General features: G+C 32.3%; 1 protein-coding gene across 2 annotated transcripts in view; it reads right to left on the bottom strand.

Moving 5' to 3' along the window:
- LOC134853100 (uncharacterized) overlaps window positions 1-25,400 on the bottom strand; it is a 504,659-nt gene that overhangs the window by 153,828 nt on the left and 325,431 nt on the right. The window lies entirely within an intron of this gene.

Genomic DNA, 25,400 nt, shown 5'->3' with positions numbered 1-25,400 from the left:
GATTGAGATAAATTTTTTAATTGCGGCATTAATTCATACCACTCACAAGCAGGACCACGGATCTTTTTTTTCCGAAGTTCAGCTTAATCGAAGCAGCATCGAGGCTGAAAGAGACTAAAATTGGGATTGATTTGTGGTCTTTCACATTGTAGTCTTTTCAGCCTAAGTAGTGAAAACCTTAGAGCCACCCCAGCCCCAGTTTTCATTTTTTTTGAGTTCCAATCATGCTAATTTCATACGTTTTTTTTCTTCTAAGAACTGTTTTTATTGTTTTTCAAAGTGATTTTTCTGAAATAATAAAAGTTTAAGTTACTTTTTCTAAGTAGAGTGTTGTTTTGAAATTTGTTTTTGAAGTCCAAACAAGTAGCGAATTTAGGGGTAACGGGTATTCAAACCTAGCCGACCCAGATGTTCACTTTTTGTTACTTTACCTAAAGTGTCTTTGCGTCAATGTATTTGCTAGTTTTGAGTAGAACGCCCGCAGATGAAACATGACTTTTTCAGTAAGACTTTTCAAAATTAATAATATAAGCGATTAAAGGTATGACTTATTGATTGTGATAGGAATCGCTTTTTTTTGTGGTAATTTTGTTTATTTTTGACTGTTACCAGAGAACCAAAAGGGTTACCAGAGAACCAACTTTAAGTATTTTGGGGTTGAGTTACGCTGAAAAAAGCATTGACGATATGTTTGGACTATATTTATATATGTTCCTAAACAGTAACAAAATAACGTTTTTTTTTTGCAAAGTTAACTCCGGAAAGCAAAATTGGTAGTAATATAGTTTGATTAGTGTTAGAAGAAGAATGGTATTTTTTTATTCGAAGCCCAAGTTTCTATTGGGCAAAAAAACTGATTGTTCATCCAACAGTAAAAACTTTATACACAATATTGGAAGTATCAATGCGCGATTTTTGTTGAGTATTTTTCTTTTTTTCTAGATGAAAAGTCAGGTTGCTAGCATTTCTTTCTAATGGAAAATAACTCATAATGAAAATATTAAATTCAGTAAAAAAGAAACAAAAAATGAGAACTTCAGTTTCCGAGAAAAATTGAGTAATGCTTGAAAATTTCTTCTTAATTGTTTGAAAAAGACCTATAGGTTTCATGCCAGGACAGGGAACTTCAGCAAAAGTTAATGAGACTAACTTTTCAAGTAAATTCATATAAAGCAGATATGAAAAAACTACCGAAATACCAAAAATTTCCGAAAAACTACAGCTATGATCAGAATAATTGTTAAGCGTTTTGTTTAAGGAAAAGAATTTTTTTTATATTTCATCTTTTTAGGTATCAGGTACTTTAAACAAGTATAAATTGTTGAAAACGAAAACCAAACTGAAATTTTAAAGAGGTCAGTTCAAATTTCATCTCAAAAACTGAGGAGCTCATCGATGTACTGAAGATTTTGTTTTAAACCTTACAGCCTATTAAAACCTCCATCAAACCATGTGATTGACAGCTAGAAATTTTTATCATCAATCGGTTTCTCCAGAGAAAAAAAAACAAACAATTTTCTTCGATAAAAACTTTGTAAAAGAAACCTAGATTTTTCAGTTATAATTTAAAAAAACAAATAATAAAACTTAAGTTTAAATAATTATCAGAATGAGAGCTATCATAATTATCACAAGGAAAATTAATTTGCATGGCTGGGTTTAGGTTAATATCTGCGTAATTGACAACTAGCACCCATCTTAAACGCCTTCAACATTTTGAAAGTAATCACGAAACTCGTGACAAATAATTAAAACTAAATCAAATCAGTGTAAAACTCAAGAAAAAGTAAATTTATTGAAATCCACGTGCTATCAAACAATTCAAATACTCATCAACCTGAAAGAGAAAACACAAGAGCTACCCTTTTGCACGGTTCGTTTTCTACTTGGAACTCACCTAAGGCGCCAAAAATCCACCTTAAGCTTTACCCTATGACCTAGCTGGCATCAATGCAGTTTCGTCTTCAAATTTAGTGAATGGACTTTCATTGAGCAGTTGTTGTGAGCAAAAATAAAACAAAAATAAGCAAAGCCGGGTACAAAAATTAATGGAAGAAAGATTTTTCAAATTAGTGTCCTTTTTTACGCGTGGTGTGATAAAAGGAACTGAACAAAAATATAAAAATAAGGCATATTCGACAGTCATAGTTGAATATTAATTAAAAAACGTTGCAGAAAAATATTTTGGTAAACAAAAATTCCAAATATAAGTTTCACATCACGAATTGTTTATGTTTTTTTTTGCATTTTTTTTCAGAAATGGGCAAAAATACTCAAAAAACAAACTTTACTTGATTAAGACTAAAGTTTAACGTTTTAAAACAAGATTTTGTAAGCGTTTTATCCAATCAAAAAAGCTAGTGTGGGCTTATTCGCTCTCTTTTTTCGCTCGAGTTAAGACAAAATATCATAACTTTTAAACCGGTTTCCTCAATTCTGGGAAGTTTTTTTTGAAATTGTGTAATGTTTTTCGAATCATGACTGTTATGGGTTTAAAAATTGTAGTCATTCAACTTTTTTGGATGATTATTTGTGAGCGTATTCGTGGTTAACAAACAAAAAGAAAAAAACTTAAAAAAAAACACCTGGATACAGTTACTCCCCAATTTTCAAATGATCGGAATAAAAACAATTTTAGATTTTGTATCAGCAAGAACTCAAATTTGGTAAAAAGGCGTTAAGTTTGCATCTGCTTCGAAAAAAAAATCAAACTGTCAAAGTTTCTACTACCAGGCTTTTGGATGAATGACTTCAGACAATTGCTACAAAAAACTAACAGACAACGCCTCAACAGCAGAATACTGATGTTATATTGACTACACCTCGAATCCTCCAAATACCTAATATAGCGCAAAAACAGCCAATACCGGATCAGGATTCTAGTAAAATATCAACAGTGTCCGAGAACAGCCCGGAGTTCAGCATTGCAGAGAATAGATGGCCAAAACTCTTGAGAAAACCAAGATGCTCAGCAACAGGTTCCTCAGACAAGTTTTGATTTGGTTGCAACGATCAACCGGCTACAGCTTCAGCAACCAGAACATGACTACAACACAGTTATAGGTCACCGGTTTAAAGCAGAAACAGACGCTCAGGATTCAAATCAATTTCTCCTCGGGATAGCGAATGCCAGCATGCCTTCTTTTCAATCCCAATAGCCCTAAACAGTCAGTCAAAAAAACCTCAACAGTAGCGAATCATTTTGGAGAGAAAATTTTGTCAAAACAGCAATTCTACTAAAATATGTAAGTCTAGACTATTGCATTGAATCAGATAACGAAAATTCAATGCAAAAAAAGGCGAGCCTCAGCCCACATCAGCCTTGCCGATAACCATAGACGACCGCTTTAGCCCCCTGTTATACGACACATTACTAGCGCTTGGAAGCTTCATGATTAGGAACCATCACACCACTTCTTCTTGATAAATTAAACTGCAAAATGAGGTCGAGCTTTATCTGCCAATTTGACATTTGACATCTATCTTTCAACTTATTCGCATTGAAATCCACGTGCAACCAAGAAAATTCAGACCCTAGGAAGTGTCATTCAAGCTCAAAAACCGAAAACAAAAACTTTTCTTTGCATCATTCGAAACCAATTTCTTTTGATATGGGAATTAAATTTTGGCTTCTAAAAAAAAGATTGACCTATATACAACGTTCATTTTCAGCAAATTCTCATGCTGAAGAAAATCATTTAATCAGAGCTGACCCTCCAAGTCACTTCAAGGTTGACCCACTCAAGAAACACTTCTCAAAACTAACCACTAAAGCACAACTTTCAGATTGAAAACAGTTTCAAAATTTTTCTGAATGTTGAATTTAGAGCAATCTCGAGGAAACATTTTTGTCGAAAAGCATTTTGCTGAGTTTTTTGGTTTAAGCTTCAAAAATAGCTGTTGTTGAAAGTTTTAATTTCCGTCATTGGTAATCTTGGTTGTGAGTTTGGTTCTTCGGTTAACTCAAAGAGTAATTTCAGATAGGGTACACCGTCTGCTCGTCACGCTATCTTATTTCCGGCCGGATAGATTCGTGCAACTTCTTAGTCTAATACCGGTCTTAATCTTACTCTTATATCTGCTAGTCTCTTTTAGTCCTTTTAGTCTCAATAGATCTAGGATATACTGGTTGATTGCGAGTAGGTCTCTCGGAGAGGCAACTAAGTTCTAAGTTGAGTTCAAATCTCTTTGGTGCTGAATCTACAAGTAATTTCAGCACTTACAAATAAGTGGGTTGTTAGTTAGATGGATCATGAAGAAAAGTTCCATTCAATAATACGATTGATAATTTAACTCGGAAAAAAATACAAAACAAGTACTGATTTTAGCTTCGTGCTTAGACTCTCTAATTTTTCAGAGGCTTTTTCAGGGCCACCATATAATTGTTGACAATTCTTTTGATTGAAAGGACGTTTTAGGACTGCAAGATCCTATTTTTAGGCTCATCAAGTCAGTAGTGAGACTGATTTGTTTTTGCAATGCATAATCTCAGTTTGTTACCCTTGTTAACTAATATTGATCAAGATCTAAGAATCTAATTAAAAACAACAGCACTATTTTCTGTTTCCTTTTTCAAAAAATTTTCCGACCGAGAATCATAATTTAAAAAAATGATTGTCCCTGTCTTTCAAAAATCTCAAGCAATTCAAATCTGATATGGTTAATTTATCCCGTGACCGCTGTTCTGATAGCTTCATGTAACTTGGAAAACGAAATAACCATGTGCATTGACTTCTGCGGCAACAGTTATAGTGGTACAATTCTAGCAAAGTTTTGATTTTTGTCTAATTGAGCTACATTAACGTCTTTTCCATGTCATGAAATTTGTCAGTTTTGTTTTATTTTTATATTTTATAACAAATTTTCAAAAAGATTGTATGCAAAAAATTTGTAATAAAACTATTAATAAACTTATAATCATTTTGCAAAATGATTCTGATGACACCATTGACTTTTATTTCAACCATTTGTGTTACTGATAAGGCAACATTAGCGATTACAAATTTTGCGAATAGCATATCAGGCTGAGTATACGCTAAATATTTGTTGGTGAGAATAAGTACTTGTCTATTTGATGACAAAGTCCACAGAACTGAAGCATACTTTGTTTCATTTCTTTTGTTAACTTTATGTCAATTTAGATTGAAAGCGAGATAATCTCAATTTAAGCACCTCGATGTGTTTTTTTTATATCTCTGACTTTTAACCAACTTCAATTAAATTTTTTTTAAACAAAACAGTCTGAATTTGTTTCTCCATTCACTTCTTTTTCAATTTTGTCGCTCTTTTTCAAATAATGGGTCATCTTCTCAAAAATTGTTTTTGTTTGCTGTTTTTTGCTCTTCATTACGAAGTCAACGAAGCCCCTAGATGGGCGCACAATTTTGTGTCTGTACGTTCCTGGGTTCCAGAGATAAGTCTTTAAATATGTTAAATTTTTGTCGGAACGATTAAAGAAATTGAAAGAACAAAAGAAGAACAAAGGGAGCATCCTTGTTGCGGAATCCATTTCACAAAATGCACAGTTTGGCCTCGTATTGAGACTGCGTTTTTTGTGAACTGTTAGAACCAATATATAACATGTTTAAATTTTTGTCTCAGGTTCTAGAGACATAAAGACACAAACTTGTGCGCCTATCCAGTGCGAAATCTGGCTTCGTGGTGATTTCCAGTTTGGGGGATCTTCCATTTTTTTTGTTTTCTAATTTCTATCATCTGCATAAACATCAGATACTCGTTGAATTAATCAATGATCAATTAAGTTTGATTTAGAGTACAAGTAGCCAAATGAGTCTTTTCAATTTTTTTTTGTTTTCATTGTGTTCAATTTTAAGTTTAAAGTTTTGATATTGTACAATTTATGATTTTGATGAGCCGGTCCAATTTATTGTACAATTTATGATTTTGATGAACGGGTCCTCTATAACCATTGCACTAGTGTCTTTGCAGTATTTGGTTGCATAACTTTGTTTTCGTGAATTAGATAATCTCATCGTTGGCTTAACGCTTAAGCTGAAGATCAATTTGACTTCATTAAAAATATTTGAGTTTGAACATATTTACAAAGCGAATAATTTTTTTTTGGAAGAAGTAGAAACAGCTGAAGTTTCCAGAATTTTCTTTGTTTTTTCTTTTTTGATTTTTTTCTCTTTTTTTCATGATGATGACGAAAACTAAAACTAATTTTTTTTACTAAATGTTGTTTTTCGGTCCTTAATGAAGATTTAGATTGAGTTTTATGAATTATGTCATCAAAAAAGTGTAAGGGTTCCTTGATAATCAGTCCTGTTGTTTTTCGTCAACTATTGCATTTGAAAGAGTGATTTGCTGTTGACTCGGTCAAAGCAAATGTTGGTTTTTCGAGAAGTATTCATAAGAAAGTTCAATCGATTGGTAAACATATGTTCAATTTAACCGAAATATTCAAATTACTCACCTAGTATCCTTATACGCCATGCAGCAATCAAGTAGTTATTTTCGCATAGTCAACGTCTGTGGTTTCGAAATAAAAAACCGGTTAGATAATTCTTTTTTGTTATTGAATCAAATATTGATATGTTTTCAATCGAAGCCAATTTTTTTTATACAAAATGTCAAGCTGAAATATCTGAACAAACATTACTCAATTTTTAAAAATCCAGAGAGAGCAAAAAAACTTCATAAACGATAGCTTTAGCTTATACTGTTTGTGAGCTGTTTTGCTTTCTGCAAAACAAAATCTGCTTAGAAAACTTGCAAAAAATTGGAACAATTTTGGGGAATCTATTTGTTTTAATTTAGTAATCATGCAGATATTTCAGCTTTCTCAATTTAAAAAATTTAAAAAAATTGGTCAATTACATTTTTCAGACCATTTATTTGGGGGAGGAAAGGCCAATATACGAGCTGTACAGCTCGTCATTACGAACCGCTATGTGCCCCTGTTTAAGAACTACATGCATTTCTTTTGTTTTTTTCTAGGCTGGGTAATATTGCCTCACCCTCATGCGACGAGTACGGATCATGGATGGGGTTTCGATTGAGAAGCGGAGACGTAACCACTTCACCACCGCTTCCCAGACTTTTTTTACTGACTTTTCTAATTCTTCTCGGCGCAACTAGTTTGGTTACTGGAAACGGAAAGCTTTGTACGCAATGTAAGAAGAATTTTTGATACATCTTCAAGTAGTTTTTTTTTTCAATATATTCAGATACAACAATTTCAATACGACTTAGTTTTGAGCGGCAAACACTTTAAACGTTATTTTGTTCATTTGAACAAAAACGTTGAAAAAGGATGCATATTTTTTTCTGGGATTTTAGACAGTATTTCTCGAGAAGATTTAAGTTTGAGACAATCCCCCAAATCCCCCGTAAATTCTGGTTAAAGCCAAACTTTTCAAAAGTGTCATCTTTTGGTGTAAGTTTACGCCCTACAATTTTGACAGACCAACAATAAAGTTTTTCTAAAGAAGCTCTTGGTTCGAATATAACTAAAGTCGAGGGACAGCGCGCAATTTTTAGCCATTTTTTAAAGGGCTCCAAACTCCCTTTTGAGCCAATTTCTTTCCAAAAATTTGCCTGAGGCATAGATCGTTTGTAGAAAAAAGGTCCTTATAGTGTTTTCAGAGTGCTCGGAAAATCAATTTATTCAACCAAAAAGTATTGGTAGACCTGAAGCCAGAGAGGGTATACCTGAAGATAGAGGTCAAGTGAGTGCTCGTTTTTACACACTATCCTTGCCATAGCGGAGGATCAATTTCATGGTTGATGGTCTCGAATTAAACGGCTTACCACTATGCTAAGTGCTTGTAAGAGCTTAAGTCCTGAAGAATTGTTGACCATGGTCCTGCGGAATTATTAAACAGCAACGCAGACGGGGATAAAATTTCGCAAAACCAAGGAAATAAATCCAAAAATAAAATTAAGTTTGTGAATCATAAAAAAAAATTTCGTTTTCATTCAGTTTGGTAAGTTTTAGTTGATCTTTAAAACAAAGCTAAACATCGAAATAAACAAAAGAACTTAAGATAGTTCCACTCATTAATGAAACTTCATTACGAGACCAAACTGTGCACCGGATAGGTGCACAATGTTGTGTATGTATCTTCCTAGATTTCAGAGACAAGTCTCTAAAGAAATTAAATTTTGTTCGTTTCGATCAAACAAATGAAAGAATAAAAGAAGAACAAAGGGAGTGTCCTTGTTGCGGAATCCACGTGCAATTCCCAAAATGCACAGTTTGGCCGATTAAAAGACGGCAAGTTAAAAAGTCGAAATTTGTCTAAAGAAAAAAACCACCTCGAGTACAAATTTTACATTACTTTCATTACGAGAGTCGTAACAGCAAGATCTGAACACAGTCCCAATCAATTTAAAACATAGTTGCGAAATCATAGCAGATCGTCCAATGCCAAAGTTATAATCATTATGTAAAGCTAATCTCCATGAAAGTTGTAATCAGAAAAACAGCACAGTCCCGAAAAATTTTAAAACATGATCACGTGGTAATAAAAAAAACAGCAACGCAGACGAGATAAACTTTTGCATAATCAAAGAAACAAAACCAAGTAGGAAAAATAATTTGTGATTTAAAACTGCAATTGCAAAGCTATGACTTTCTTTCCTATTTTGGCAATATTTACTCTGAGCAGCGCTATTGATTTAGGGTAACGCTACGAATTTATTGTTTAAAAAGTCTTTTAATTTATGAGCACTTTTCTTTGTTCAGAAATCATAAAATCAATATATTTCGAAAACAAGCAGTTTTTTCAAACAAGATCATAATTTCAAAGCAATTGCATATTTCATTTTCAAAAGAAAAACTATTCACTTCTATATAGCAGAAACAAAATTCACTCGTAATTATTGACTGCATCGCAGTATCAATTATTCAAACTTCAATTTTATTTTTCTTTTTACATAGTCTTTTGCACTGATTTGAAAATTATTTTCGAAATTTCTTGACTACTGAAAACAATTGCTGAAAAAAATTTTTTTACCCTAGCCAAAATTCAACAATATTATACAGCAAACAATAAATTAGGTAAAACAAAATGCAGCGGCTGTCAAAAATGAGGGAGCAAATGAATACTATTTTGTACGTTCTATTCTAACCATAATTAATGAATTTTTTTGCCTCTTTTTGTTGAAAGTTTTCATTTTTTCAATAAATAAACAAATATGGTTGAAAAAAAACATTTGGTAATCAGCGCTCTATACATAAGTCTAGCTAGTTTGTCGCGCGATCAGTTTTGGCAAGCTTTTGTTTCTCAATTCGAACACAAAATGGAAACATAAAAACGGCCAGGAAGTCCAAACAAAAGGTCGAACACAATTTTACAGCACAGTCGAAATATAGAGTCGAGTCGGTCAAAACAAAGTCGATCACAAAAAAACTTCATCGGAATTTTGATTTTATTGTGGTTTTTTTGCTTGAAAAAAGTAAAACAGCTGCACCTATGCAATTAGCAGACTAATCTAGTGTATATAAATATTTACTGAGCAGTTAGCCAGAACAGCATAACTGCTGGTCATATACAAGACTGCCACGAGAAGACCTACCAATGGTTCTAATATCGAATATGAACAAAACGCGACAAAAAACAATTAAATAAAAATAATTAACTTTAAAAAAATCACCGCTCAAATAAACAGCCATTAGGTCACAACACAGAGCTGTTATTCAAATATACACGCAAACAAACTTATATACCTTCGTACATACATACATACATACATACATACATACATACATACATACATACATACATACATACATACATACATACATACATACATACATACATACATACATACATACATACATACATACATACATACATACATACATACATACATACATACATACATACATACATACATACATACATACATACATACATACATACATACATATATACATACATAAATACATACATACATACATACATACATACATACATACATACATACATACATACATACATACATACATACATACATACATACATACATACATACATACATACATACATACATACATACATACATACATACATACATACATACATACATACATACATACATACATACATACATACATACATACATACATACATACATACATACATACATACATACATACATACATACATACATACATACATACATACATACATACATACATACATACATACATACATACATACATACATACATACATACATACATACAAACATACATACATACATACATACACACATACATACATACATACATACATACATACATACATACATACATACATACATACATACATACATAAATACATACATACATACATACATACATACATACAAACGTACATACATACATTCATACATACATACATTCATACATACATAAATACATACATACATACATACATACATACATGCATACATGCATACATACATACATACATACATACATACATACATACATACATACATACATACATACATACATACATACATACATACATACATGCATACATACATACATACATACGTACATACATACATAGATACACACATACATACATACACACATACATACATACATACATACATACATACATACATACATACATACATACATACATACATACATACATACATACATACATACATACATACATACATGCATACAAACGGACCTAGATACATAAAAAAATCTAAAAACCATTATACTTGCCTAAGTACTTACATATATCCTCACATCAAAAAAAAAATTAGCAAAAAAATTGTTCACCGAATCTATTAAAAGGTCGAGCACAGTCGATTTTTTCAGTCGAAAATCTTTTTCCTTGGTCCTGCACAATCGAATTTTTTTTGTTCGGTCGAAACGCCTCATGGTCGAAATAACCCTGGGTCGGACTCAGAGGAAACGTTTTTCCTCGATCGAACACAGTCGAAAAATTTTTTCTGGGTCTCAACTCTTCTCGGTCGAAAAAAAATATCCGGTCGAACTCGATCGAACTCAGTTTTTTTGATTGGTCAAATTGGTCGAAATAATTTTCCTCAGTCAAATTTGGTCAAAATATTCTTGCTCGGTTGGGCATAGTCGAAATATAGACAAATTGGGTCGTCGAGTTGGTCGAAATATATCAAGCCTGGGTCGAGATGGTCGAAACTTACTATTTTTTGGTCGAGTTGATCTTCAGTGGATCTTCAAAATAAGCAAAATTTTGAGAGAAAAACGAAAAAATATTTATGGGTAAATCTCAGTTCTGTGCTTGAGTAATTAGAATATTTCAGAATGAAAATTGAAAAACTGAAATCAACAGAGTTGGATAACATATCACGCGAGAGTTTGTGCTGCAAGATTTTTAAGAAAACTCACTGGAGCAAAATTTATTTTAGCGAAATAGATTTAATACAATTAAACTATGAATCTTTGAAGTTTCATTTTTAGCACAAGAATAATTGGCTGAAATGCTAGAAAAACAGACTGAAATTGAGTGTGTTGGTAATTATATTACTTTTTTTTAAAGTCCTAAAAATTTTTCAAAAACAAGCGTATAATTAGCTTAAAAAAATCATCTAAAGTTCTTTTTGATTCTTTTCTAGAAAACGTAAACAAACTATCGAAAATGCAATGAAGAACGATGGTTCTATATGAAAAATCTATTAGTTGTTGATGTGTTTTTTTGGCAATTTTGAAAAATATTCTGGATTTTCCTTAGAAACCAAGTCACGACTAAAAACACTCAGACTGATTTTGGGCTGTAAATGTTGGAAAAAACGTATACCACATCTTTATTATTTTACACTTTTCGAGGTTAATGTTCGAACCAAATTATACAAGGTTGAATGGAAGTATCTTCTAAAAATTAACCTTGTTTGATATAAAAAACTTTTCTATTGAATATTACGGTTTGGTCGCTCCAACAATTTAAGTCTTAGTTGTGTTTTTAGGTTTTAGGAGCGCATAATGCCTTCAAAAAGCACTATAAAACCGTTCTGTATTGATTGGGTTAAATATAATTATCAATTGTATAAAAACCTTCTAATTTGAAGTTTTCAAAGAAGTAGTCAAACAATCAAGGAAAACGTACATTGAGAACTGTCCAAAGCTCAAACATCCGTTTAAAATATAATGAAGACCCTTAAATAGTTCTATATTACATCATTTTAGCGGTACAGATCTTAAGATGCTGCTTGAAAAACTTTTGAAAAAAGAAAGCGTATACTTACTTTCAATTGATCCTAATTTTTTGATGATATGCATGATTTGCTTGTGGATATCGTTCAAGTTGCTATAACCAGATGTTTTGAAATTGCTACAAAACTGATACCAAAGAAGAACAACAGTCATAAATGTTTCAGGGTAAACAAGGTCCACTAACCATGATTTTGTTTTGCCTTACAAGCAGAAAGCTCTCATTTTTTTGGGGAACCAACACATGTGAAGAGCATTACTTTGTGTATGTTTTTAAACAATTTTCAATTTGGCTTGCTTTTTAAAACATAACACCCTTGTTCAGTGCTTGTTGTTGCATGAGCACAGTCCAGTTTTTTTTCTGCTTAAAACGCCTTCGATTTTTTTTTGCTTAAAACGCCTTCAAGCTGTATTGTGTAATTGACTGCAAGGAGTTACGGCCCCAGCTTTATCCAAGATCGGACGGTCTCTCAAAAAGAAATTTCGGGCCAGTTTTTGAGTTTGTTCAGAAGTTTCTAAGATTCAAAAATAATTGCATTATCACTTGAAGCTATCTGATGATGCAAAACACGGCTGAAAACAGAAAAAAAACAAATTAAACATTTAAAATATTCAGTTTATTGATCAATTTGCCATCTGCACTCAATTTGCCAAAAAACTAATCAATACGGCCAAAATTTTAAAAACACAATTTTTTTGAAAGAACGAAACTTTCTTTCCTTTCTATTCTAATCACCAACCTTCCGCAAAAGTTTACTAAATTGAGTCAGAATGATGGTGTACTCAGACTTGCTAAAAACAGCACATTTGACAAGCTTGATTTTCAATTCTCAGAATCTGCATACATAATAATGACAAAAAACTTATTAAAACCAGTTTTGGCCAATTTTATTAAAACTGTTTTCCTAACTTTTTCTGAAGGATAAATAAACATAATCAAAGTTTATTTAAATAATTATATATGATTGTTTTTATTAGACAAGTAAATACGACAAACTTATTGAATTTGGTTTGCACGAGTTTGAATTAAGATGATAAACAAGAATATGGGTTTGACAGCTTTAAAGAGTCTTGATTTTCTTGACAAAAGTTCCGTATGGCAAAGTCAATTTTTCATTACTCAGTCATGATCAAGTTTTTTCAAACTCAATTCTGATTGGCTAGCGAATATTTAGAAAATAGATCTGATTTAGAATGCAATTTGATTGGCTACAAAATAACATTTTTTGATGACTTTTTTGCCATTTGGTCCCCAAGTTAAGCTGGATAACCCTATCTTTTAACACCATTTGAAAACTTATTTGTTTTTTCGACAAGCTGTGGCAACAATAGCACAAACAAGACAGGTAACTGAAAGCATAAAAGCTGTGCAGATGAGGGCGAACCAAATCTGGTCTTGCTTGACGCCAGATTCCCCTTTGATGTCTGTCTGATCTTCGTGGTCAGCGATTATTCCAACTGCTGCCGTCAAAAACAGTGCTGAAAAAAACAAGTGAACAATATCCAATCAAAACAGTTCAGGGGTGTTCACTTTGATACAGTGCTGATTTAAATTAAACGGACAACACGCGTTAAACTTGAAATTTAAAACGCGTTTTTCTCAAATTGGGTTGAGTTTAGGTGCAAACTTATGAAGACAAAACTTGCTTAGAATTTTAGCAGAATTAATATGGTGTAATTTGTTTTGCAAATTTCGGGCCTGAAATTTTACGCCAAAAATGGGTCATTTTGGCTTTTCTTAGTTAATCAAAAATTACGCCGAAAATACCCAGTCGATCACAGACATAATTATATCAGAGTGAGCCCCCTACTTAGCCCAACAAACTTTAAGAAGGGTATATTCTCCAAAAAAAATTGCAAATTGTTTTAAAATTGTTTTTAAATAAAAAGTTGGTATTTTATATAGTAAAAACGACCTTTTTTGTCTATCAAACAAAATAAATTAACTTATACAATGTTTTGGAGAATATACCCTTCTTAAAGTTTGTTAAAGTAGAGCAATGGTTTCGTCTAAGATGTACAATTTCAGAAGATAAAAATCTTAATGGTAATGATCATGACAAAAATGTTCAAGATGTTCGGTCATAAAAAACTTCCGTAATTTTCAGTTCATCCGGGATGACCTCCATAAACAGATAAATGCTATATTTTACAACTCCAAGCGACAAAAATATTTATCATTCAATTTATATATCTTCAAAAAAACCATTGAAAAAACCAATGAAAGAACCATCGAACTAGTTTCCGCGGCTTGAATTAAATAAAACAGTTCGGTGATTAAAAAGAGGTTATCATAATACAACTATTATATATAAAAGTTTTATAACTAGCATTTTTTGATGGCGACAACAAAACTAATATTGAAAGTGCCCAAATTTTTTTGTTAATTTTTCACTGGCAAATCGAGTTTTGTACTCAAACCAACGTTTTCCAAAAAAAATCACAAGCAGGTTTTGCTTTTTTGTCTTGGATACACAAAAATTGTATTTTATTCCGTTTCTCTGGAGAAATTCTTTCAATCAGGCTAAAGACTCCGATTTCTTTTGTATGCCATGTTTATATATGCCTTGATCAATGTCTGATAACTTGAAAAGTCTAATTTTAAAAAAGATCGTGTGTGAAACTTTCTTGCCAAAATTTAAAAATTCGATGCCTTCAGTATATCATTTGATAAGAGAACTCTTATACACTTCAGGTCGTTTCCAATGCATTGTACATGCCAGTCGATCAACCCTTTGGTGACTCTAGTTTTGAGTAAACCAGGTTTTAGTCACTTGTGGTTTTGGAAAAGTACTTTTCCTACAATTTCCACTTATGGAAAAACGCTTTTCAGAATAATATGAAATTGTATGAGAAGAAATTTTGTTCAACCCGGGCAATTATTTTAGGAAATTTTCTATTATTCCTAAAATAAACTTCGGTTCCAAACCAAGTATCAAAAAATCGGTTTATGATTTCATAATTAGACAAAATATTCTACCCGTAAATAATGGTTTAATTTTTCAGATAAAAATTCTCAGTTTAGATAAATCTTCAAAGATTGTTTTTTTTCAGGTCTAAAAAGTTTTCTTCTGAATGGTATCTAATTCTTCGTCTTTCTAAAAACAACATTTAAATTAAAACGTTAAACGTCGACAGCAGATCATTGCTGCGCCACTTACGTTGCTGATTTATATTATCCGGACAAAACGAACAAAATTTGAAATTTCAAATGCGCTCAAACAAACAAATACTGAAAAAAAAGTATAAATTGCAAGATTATTTAGGTTTTTACCCGGGTCAAAGGTGCCATTTTTTCGTTGAAAATCTCAACTAAAACTTTACACCAAAAGTGGCTCAATTTGACTTTTTAAATTTAATCAAGATTCACGCTGAGATTGTTTTTTTGAATGATATTATTTAGCCCAATAAAATTCTAGAATTGTAGTTTCCCAAACTTTTTGAATCTTGGTTTCTTCCTAGCCGAGATTTTGAATTTTTTAGTATGAATGTCCTTATTTGACTATCAACCAAAAAAATAATCTTGTATTGGGAAATTTTTCCTAATGAAACTTTGTTGAGCTTTATAAGAGAACTCTTTTGATATTATTTTCATCTTTTAGTTTGACAGTTCCATCGCAGTTTGACAGTAAACTTTTTAGATTAATTAAAAATGCCAAAAAATTACTTCATATTAATTTTGGAGAAATTCTGAATTCAATTTGTCCAATTTGAGAAACATGCGTTTGAATTTTCGAACATTATTCAGTGTGTCCGGTTCTTTTAAATCAATTAAAAATTTGATCGAATTAAACAAAAAAGGATAACAAAATTTCGAAATATGGAGAAAGTTTTCGAGTAAGTTTTAAATCCGCCCCTGATATGAGTGTTGCAAAAAGTGCCGGAAATATTTGAAGAAATAGTTCAATTTCGTTTACTTTCGATGGCTGCGCAGACGATTAGCCCAACCATGAAGCCACAATTGTCCCTCCGACAAGATCTGCAACACAGAGCAATTCCGAACATAATAGTTGTGGGAATCGACCAGACGAAGCCCAGAACATGACACACCGCTATACCGACGTACCAGCTAGCTGAAATTGAATTGGAGTGTCTTTTTTGCCAGGGTCTTAATTTGTTCTTAAATATGTTGTTTTTATTTTAAAACCTACACTGAAACTCGAGAAAGATTGGGAATTGGTGCTTACTTGACGTAAGAATTTTGTAAGGTTCCAAACTCATTCCTACAAGAAGGATTTAGAAATGCAAAATGTACAGGGAGTTATAGGGCCCTCAGTTTACCGAGTTTTTAGTTGAGCTTTTGCATGAGTGAAACGTATGAAACATTATTTTTTTGAATTAAATTCAACCAATCAGATTACAGCATTTTCATCCTATTATGACTTCTGTTGACTTTCAACATCGATGAGCAAAAACTTTAGTGAAAAAAAATTTGTAGTTTTTGAAAAAAAAAAAATCTTTCCTAATTCTAACATTTATCGAAGTTCTTTTGATTAATTTTTCAATGCATAGGTATCAGCCTAGCTGCAGCTCTCATTTTCCAAAATTCTATTTGAATTTTTCTCCGTTGCGGATTTTTGAACTATGGTCATTAAGCACTCTTTTCTCAAAACCTTACATAGTAAAGTTAATAATTGATAGATATGTAATTCACGTACAAAGTATATTTTTAGTTTTTGTCTGTTTTCTAAATGTTATTATTCCTCCTCCTGAAGCAAATAAATTGAAATTTTGTTTGGCTTTAAGTTCAACTGTTTGTCTCTTTTTGCATAAACCAAAGTCCGGAACTGTAAAATAGGTTTCATATAATTGTTACATGCTTTTTGATCGTTACCTGAAATTTTTCTCATCCTGCAATTCCGACAACAAAACCTCGATTTTTTTTTCATTTTTTGTAATATGATCTATAAAGTAAAACTTAGAGTCAAATTGAACAACTAAGTAACGGAACGGTCGTTTCTTTTCATTTGGTAGCCATCATATTTACTTCTATTTTTCCGCTGCTCTGCTTACACAATATGCCATTGTATTTGCTTTATTTTCATTTAAACTTAGCTCGTTTTTTTTTACATTCTTCAATTTTGTTCAACTAATTGCTGCAATGTCTACTGACTAGTTAACTGTTTCTAGGTGGTGTTTATCTAACACTAATTCAATTTTCATCAAACGAATTGTTTGTTATTGAATTTTACAGTTCTCCTACTGTTTTTGGTCAAGAAAGAAGATATTTTCCAACATGGCATTTTCTCGCATTTTTCTGATTTGGCTGAATGCTTATTGTTCATTAAACAATTTGGTTCATCGATTAGTGAAACGGGTCAATTGATTGATATGGCTATCAGCACACATATATACAAAACATGTTTTAAATAACAGAATAAAAAAAAAATTTCGTCTCTATGGCCACTTTCCTCCGGCGATTTTAGGTTCCTCAGCAGCTTTTTTTGCTTTTTTTAGTTGGTTCAGTTTCTATATCTATTTTTTTTAAATGAAGGGGTATAACCAAAAAGATCCAGAATGTTTTCACCACTGAATTCTTAGCAAAAAAAAAAGATATAAGTAATGATTCGTACTGCAATTTTGAAATACTGTTTCAGAGTACCAGAAATTTGTTGTCTGATTATTCAATTTTGCTGTTTTTCATACATTTGACCGAGTATGAAGGTCGATTTCAGAATTATAACAATTGTTTTTTTTTTGTGACGAACACTTCAAAAATAAGTAAGTAGTATGTAGCGTTTACAGTTTTTTGCGCATTTGATTTTGCCAAACGTGGTAAAAAACTGAGGTCGCGTCGACTTATCAAAATACAAATGTTGTCAATTGTGCATTTTTGCTATTTTTACGTGAGTGACTTTATAATTGAATTATTACACCATAAAAAAGACTTGAAGTTTTTATGATTATAATTGGGACATTTTTTGCTATTTGCTTAGGTTTGAATTATTGCTCCGAGCATTAAAAAAGGAGAGGCATTTTGAATTCGGGTATTTTTTTGTTTTCCACGCAAAATCATTTACTTCTAAAAATCATCGACCGGTTTGAGTGATGCGTCATTTTAAAGCAAGTTCATTTGTAAATCGAACGACATCTAAAATTTCCCCAAAAAAAACCGGTTTTGATAAAAAACTGTTTGAAAACTGAGGTTTTCCGTTAAATTTCGACTGAATAACAATTTGCTATGATCGTATAATATGAAAAGAAGGAAATCTAGTTTTGATCTAGTTGGGGCTCCATAACACAGATACGGAACTTTTTACTTGAAGTTTTGTGAAATTTGTGCGAAAAAAATTAAAGACTCCAGAGATAAGATTTAAGAAGACCAAAAAAACACAGTTTCTTAAAATCTGTTTGATTTCTGTGATATTTTAAAATCTTTAAAACTCAGATCAAAAATCTCCCACAAAATCATAAAGTGCACTTGGTCATCGCAATCTTTGATTCAATTTGACAATATTCTTTGTGATCAAGTTTTCTTTTCATTTGCTTCCTTTCTTACTGACATGAAAGTTAACTGTTTCGGTTAGTTCCTACTTGTGAATGAGAAAATATTAAGTTTAAATTTTTGCGGCTCGAAAACTTAATTACAACTGATATAATATCATTCGGCCTATATACTGAGTGCTCCTGCAAACTGAAATTCTATTGGTTTGTTTTTAGCGACACCGAAATAATAACAGAAAAAATGATTCTGAACTTTGATTAAGATTGGTTAATGGATATAAGTTTTTGCTGAAGGCAGAGGTATGAGTAAAAAAAGCAAAGTCCTATGAACCAAAAAAACTTGAGATTAGAAACCTTGAGACCCTATAGCGAACCTTTTTAGCAGTGGTTGTTTTCGCCAAATTGAGATAAATTTTGCGCGATATTGTTTATGCTTTAAATGCGTAAGCGGACAATTAATAAATTTTAGAAATCTTTTGCAAATTGAACTGAGGCATGCTATTTGATCTATTCAATGTTTTTCTATAGGCTAAAGACATTGCTCGTACTTTTTATAACGTTGTGGTGGATGTCGGGACTTAAAAGACCCTACAGAATTTAACGAAAGCTTCCACGGTCTCAAAATAACCTACAAGATCATACGTGTTCGTACAAGGTCTCACAAGACCAACATTGGCTGAAAAAAGCTATTGTTTCTCCTTTGAGATTTTGTAATATCTTTGTAAGATATCTAAGATAAACATCTGTTATCAAACCTTACAATGAAGTAATTTTTGAGAAGAATCTTACAAGATCTTATTAAAAAAACAGTTGATTTCCAACGGGGAATAGATAGACAATGGAATCTTGCTAATAAGTTTTTTTGTCATCTTAGTTTTATTCATTTTACAAATTTTGAAGTTGAATCAATTCACCTTTTCAAAAAAAAGAATCGAAAGAAAATTTATATCTACAAAATGATTATCCAAAATTAGCAGAAATGAAAAGAGCTTTAACCCGCTGATTCGGTCTAGTTACTCAACAAGCCTGTTTTTTTTTGGTGAGCTAATTTTACCGAGATTTGCTACTGAATTTTAACAGTGATTTTTTTGATTTTTTTACGCTTGCATACAAAAATTGCTTTAGTTCACATTTTTATAATGTAACATCAAACAAGTATAGAACGAATTAAAGATACTCTAGTTTGGATTCATATAGAAATCTATGATGCGGATACTGAATTATTTATTTTGGTTATTTGTGAAATTCGAGATTGTTCTCATAATTTGTTTGATAAATGTGATCTTTTAATATTATCATGAAGCTCCACCCAAAAAATTTTCAAAGATTTTTTAAAAACCACTTAGTCATTGCGCTCTTTAATTCCAACTTTGTTGCTGCACTTTTTTATCAAAAAAAAACTTTTGGTTATTTGATAATTATGAATGTGATGCTTAATCGTTTTCTTTTGACTCGGAGACTTAGCTACAACTGGTAAAAAAATTATACGGTCGATAAATTGTTCTAGCAAATTGTCGTTTTATAGTTTTTTGTCTTTAGCAACAACAAATAAAAAACAGAAAAGAAGGCAATTGAAATAAAATCTTACAAGATTTGACTATTTCTACGTTTATTGGGAGGGTATCTTGTTCAAGAATCTAGCAAGAAAAAAACTCATGGGAATGTATTCTTTCTGAGGGTTTCTTCCACGAAAACTTTTGAAAACTTTTAAAAAAGTAAAAATAAAACAAAAGTTTCCAAAAAACTGCAGACAAAACAATTCTCTGTAATAATTAAAATTATAAAAATATAGGGGGAAAACAATGTCATTTGTTGTTTTGAAGATTGTTGCTGCGAATAACAAAAATGATACATTATTTTGGCTTCAAATAAAGCTCAGATGTTAACAAATCAGCAATTCTGATTTTCGCGACGCGATAGTCAAAACAGGCTGGACACAGCGTCCAGTGACCCCTCAATTTGGTGCCATTTTTAAAACATAGCTTACAAAATGATTAAACGTTTTATACAGGGATACCCGGTTGTCTTCCAGCCACATTCATTTAAGAAATTAGGATAAATATGTAAAAAACCTGAAAAAAAAACACAGAAAAAAGCTAGCTAATTCAATTGAAAAGCTTGCTATCTGGATCGAAGATTAGTCAAAAAAGCAAATTTTTAAATTTTTTTTCGACACAGAAAAAGCTTTCGAAATTGTAAAAAAAAACTTTATACTTATGACTGAAAGCTTTCAAGATCATATCTTATTTGAACCAATCTGATTTTAACGCGTGAAAAGCAAAAGAGAAGAAAAACTGACACAAAACACGAAGACAGCTCCGCTTCACTTTAAATGGTCGGAAAAATAACTTTGAACCATCCAAAACTCACAAAACATTTGAGGCAAATTGATATCTTCAGAAGATTTCACTAAGCAATGCCTTTTGTTATTCTGTCGATTGAAAAAAAAGCACAAAAAAGTTATTGTTTGTACTCAAAAATCCCAGACGAATTTAGTTACTTATTATGATGTATTCGTGAAAAAAATGACGTTTGAACACTCAAGCTGGGTCTGAAAAAGCTAACCCGAATACAAAATATCCCTAAATTTTTTCAAGAGTTTGGAGAACAAAGCGTATGGCTCAAATTGTTGCTTTCGATTCCATGCAAATCTTGAAGCAGCTGCCAAAAAATTCAGCTGAAATTCTTGATTACAATAGTTGTTAATGGATGTAGTATTGGTAAGAATTTCGAAAATTTATTTAAAAATTAAGAAATCAACTAGTAAGTTATTAGTTAAAGGGATTTTTTCAAAATAGAAGAAGAAATAAGTACCACTTACGTCTCCCCTTTAAGTCCTCATATGGATCTGGACAATCATCACCGGGACTAAAAAACAGATATTTACTTGCAGAAACATTTATACACACTTTTTGCCGCTCCTTTCTTATTTATTTTTTCCACTAAACAAAATCAGAACCGATGAAACGATAAATTTTCGATTACGTAATCGATTACACGCAATGGTAAAGATTAAAATGTCTACTAAAACAAACTGATTTCAATCATTTATACTCGATTAGTTTAGATTCCCGTCTTCACCGTTTCACATCTGTTTTCTTGCTGACTCATCCAGAAGTTCTCTAAATGCGCTTTTGGCGCCGATGTCTTTTTTTTGAGGGTAAGCAACACAGTGGATTTGTTTTTTTATAGTTTTAGTGTCCTTTTTTGTTTCCTGAAGCTAGAAGACTCAATTAATTTGACAGACCTAAAAACTGATATATCTTTTTTGAAAATTCTAACCATGCGGTAACGCATTGTGGCCTTGTTGTTTTTGAAAAATGAAAAAATGACCTAATGAAAGGAATTTGAAAAAAAGTATCTTGTTTTTTTGAAATTTGAAAAAATGACCTAATGGTTATTAGAATCAGTTTTCAAACATGAGAAAATACTGAAATGATACTGAAGTATCGTTTAAATCTGCTGTTATACATACCAATCTAGGTTGACCATTGCGACCACGAGTAATAAAGTGGCGAAAGGGTTCAAGATGACGCCCATCATACACATAATGCACGAACAGTCCCCCATTGTGGAAGGAAATGTAGATGGAAGCCAAGTTCCTCACACGTGTGTATATCCTGAAAAGTATATCTGAAACAGTCCTGCAATTTTTTTTGACAAAACTAGCATAATTTTCTTTTAAATCTAATAACAATTACAATGATGTTTGTTTTTTATGATTTTTTTTCTAACTTAAAAGACAGTATCCGGTGGGATTTTATCGTCCCCCCCCCCCCAGGATAAAATCCCCCAGGATAAAATCACACCGGATATAATCCCCCAGGACTAAATCCCCCGTAGGACCAAATCCCCCTAGGACAAAATCCCCCAGTTTCTACTTTAAAATCCCCCACATTCGAATTCAACAAAACAGCGACACTAAAACTTGAATTAAAAGATGAAAGATAATTAACAGAAAATAAGTAGATAGATTAAAGACAAAACTAAAAGGACAAGTTAACAGCTATGGCTTTAAGATAAACCAACTCCTTGTAGTTAGCGGCAGAGCATACAATTCTCTTTATCCTCCCAAAATAATCCTCTTTCCTTGTATGGACTTTCTTGCCGAGCTGCATTTGAGCAAAACTGAACGATTGCAGTGATTGCTGCCTCTGAATTGCCTCAATGAACTTCCAAATGTCAGGGTTTGACATTTGGAGCATAGATTCGAATCCACGGTGGAATCCTTCAAGGGCATTGTTTGTTCTGGGGAGGTCGTCAATGGTCCTGAAGTAAACGTTCCACATATCCATGTCGAATCGCGATTTTCGTCTCGTCGAGTTTCGCATTTCTTTGCCAACAAAGGTGTCCTCAAAATAATTCTTGATGTCGTCAGGAATGTGGCAAGTTACTAGTATTTGCTTATACCAGGCTTCTACATGTAAGGTTGGGGCAAACGCAAGAGCAGCTAAGAGACGCATAGCTAGGTTAAAGTCTTTGTCCTCGCGATACTGAACTGCATAACCAAATTCGAGTATCTTTCTATAAATGGCTTGCGAGAAGTGAAAGAAACAACCTTTGATTTCTGTGTCTGGAAAGTTGTCACCCACAGAATTGATGCAAGCCATTTCAAAGTCCATCATGATTGAACTGGGGGGGGGGGGGGGGACGATATCTGCTTTCAAGTTTGACCAGAAAGCGTTGTACGTTTCTTGTCGTTTATCGGGGAGCAGGGCATAGATACACGGAAAAGTTGTTCCATCTACGAAGCAGTGGACAGTGTATACTTGGTAGAAGTTATCGGAAGTCTATCGGAAGTCTACGGTAATCCGGTTGATCAGAAATGCAAATCACCATTGGTATCTGAAACAGCCAGCCCTACAGGTATTTGTTTTAGACCAAAATTGAGGATCAAAAACACACCAATTTTGTGCAGTATGTTTTAAGGCATATACCCGGAATGCAAAAGATTTTTCAACGCAAAAATCTGCCATGAGTTCCCGCACTAGAGCTCCATCTATTATAAAAGGTTATATCGTCATTTTATAGTCACCATCTACACAATTACGAAAATATTTGATTATATTTAATCAAAAACCGACTATAATCCATGTTTTTTTAATGATTATAATCCATTATAATAGATTATAACTGATTATAATGCATTTTTTCAAATTAAATTGTGAGTTTTGCAATTTTTTTCGAAGTTATCTCATTTCCTGTTTCGTGCAGTTGCTACGTATTACGTTTCCTAAATTTTTATTTTTCAGATAAGATTTTATCTATTTAAGTTTTCGCATTTTTTAATACTACGTAAGCTCCATCGCCTCTTTTAGTAACCCCCTTTCCCAATTTACCCTCCTACCCCTTACCACCGTCAGCTTACCTCTCGTCAGCTTACCCCTCGTCAGCCTACCCCAAAACTTGGGTGAGGGGGTTAAAAAGGAGATAGGGCATTTTAAATACATTTAAAGTACAATGCTTTTTAAAGTACAATGTATTTCACGTACGATGCATTTTAAATGGATTATGATTCATTATAATGGACTTTAAAGGATTATTTTTCACGACAAAAATTGATTATAATGACAACATCAATTTTTGCTCTCAATTTGCAATCTTTATGGATGGCTAATATAACGACAAAACTTTAGACAACTATTGTCAATTATAATCGATTATTATCCATGGAACTCCGGTGCGGGTTTTACCCCACCCACTGCAGTTTTCTATGGATAAGCCATTTTATTGAAATTTCATCGTCAGTCTAAACGTCTACTAGAGTTGATCATATTAGTTTTCAAATGGAGCAAAAAGCTAATTTTTCTGAATCAATAAAATCAATTTCGAACCGACTTTATTTGAAAGTAAAGAATTATATAGTTTTATAAAAACTGAGATATAATTTTAAAAGCTTTTTCTGGTATATTCAAAACCTGACGTTTTTTCCATAAAATCAAAATATTCAAAAAGAATTATTTCCATTTTTCATATCTCTACAGAAAATTTCAACTATTTTCTTATACAATCTTTTTCCTAATTTTTGATGATTTTTTTACTTTCTCCACTTTCGTCCCTCACCACATTTGATGTCCACTCCTCTCGCATGTGTGCCTTCAACGCTCAATTTTACGAGAGCCTTTTCAGGTTTGATAAACAAAGCGTCCCAAAAAAACCTAAAACATCATTTTGTCCTGTTTTCCAGCATCGAGAAAAAATTCAGATTCTTTTAAAACACCGAACGCGCAACACCCCCCTTAGGTGCTCCTCCGTTCACACCCTATGAGTGTGGAACGGACCGGTGAGCGTCATAAGTAAAGAAGAAGGCATAGTTTGATTAAAAAAAAGTTTTAAGCAATGGTTTGATGCCATTCCAGTTAAAAGTGCATTGGCAATTTTCAGTTTTTTCAAAAACTTAAAGCCGGAGCATCTTTTCACCATACTTGCAAATTTTTAACATATTTTTTCTTTAAATGAAAAAAACTAGCAGTTAGATATGGCTAGTAGGAAGAAACAATGCGGACTAATCATCTCCAAACACATTTAATGGCCATATCTGACCCAATAAATGTTTTGTTCTTCACATTTTTGATGAAAGTAACTCACGGAAGAGTTTTGCTAGTGGTTTTTTTGTCCAGACAAATTTTGGCATTTTAACAAACGTTTAAATTAAAGTTTTTGCATATCAATCAAAACATTTTGTTGTCCTGAGCTCAAACTGAGCAATAATTTCACCTGTAATCAATTTCCGCAACATTAAATTTAGAGGTTCGAGCAATCAATGCGTAAGC

Source organism: Symsagittifera roscoffensis, chromosome 8 (assembly GCF_963678635.1).
Source record: "Symsagittifera roscoffensis chromosome 8, txSymRosc1.1, whole genome shotgun sequence".
Taxonomy (NCBI): domain Eukaryota; kingdom Metazoa; phylum Xenacoelomorpha; order Acoela; family Convolutidae; genus Symsagittifera; species Symsagittifera roscoffensis.
The sequence above is the reverse complement of the archived record's forward strand: the minus strand, read 5'-3'. Positions and strand labels throughout refer to the sequence as shown.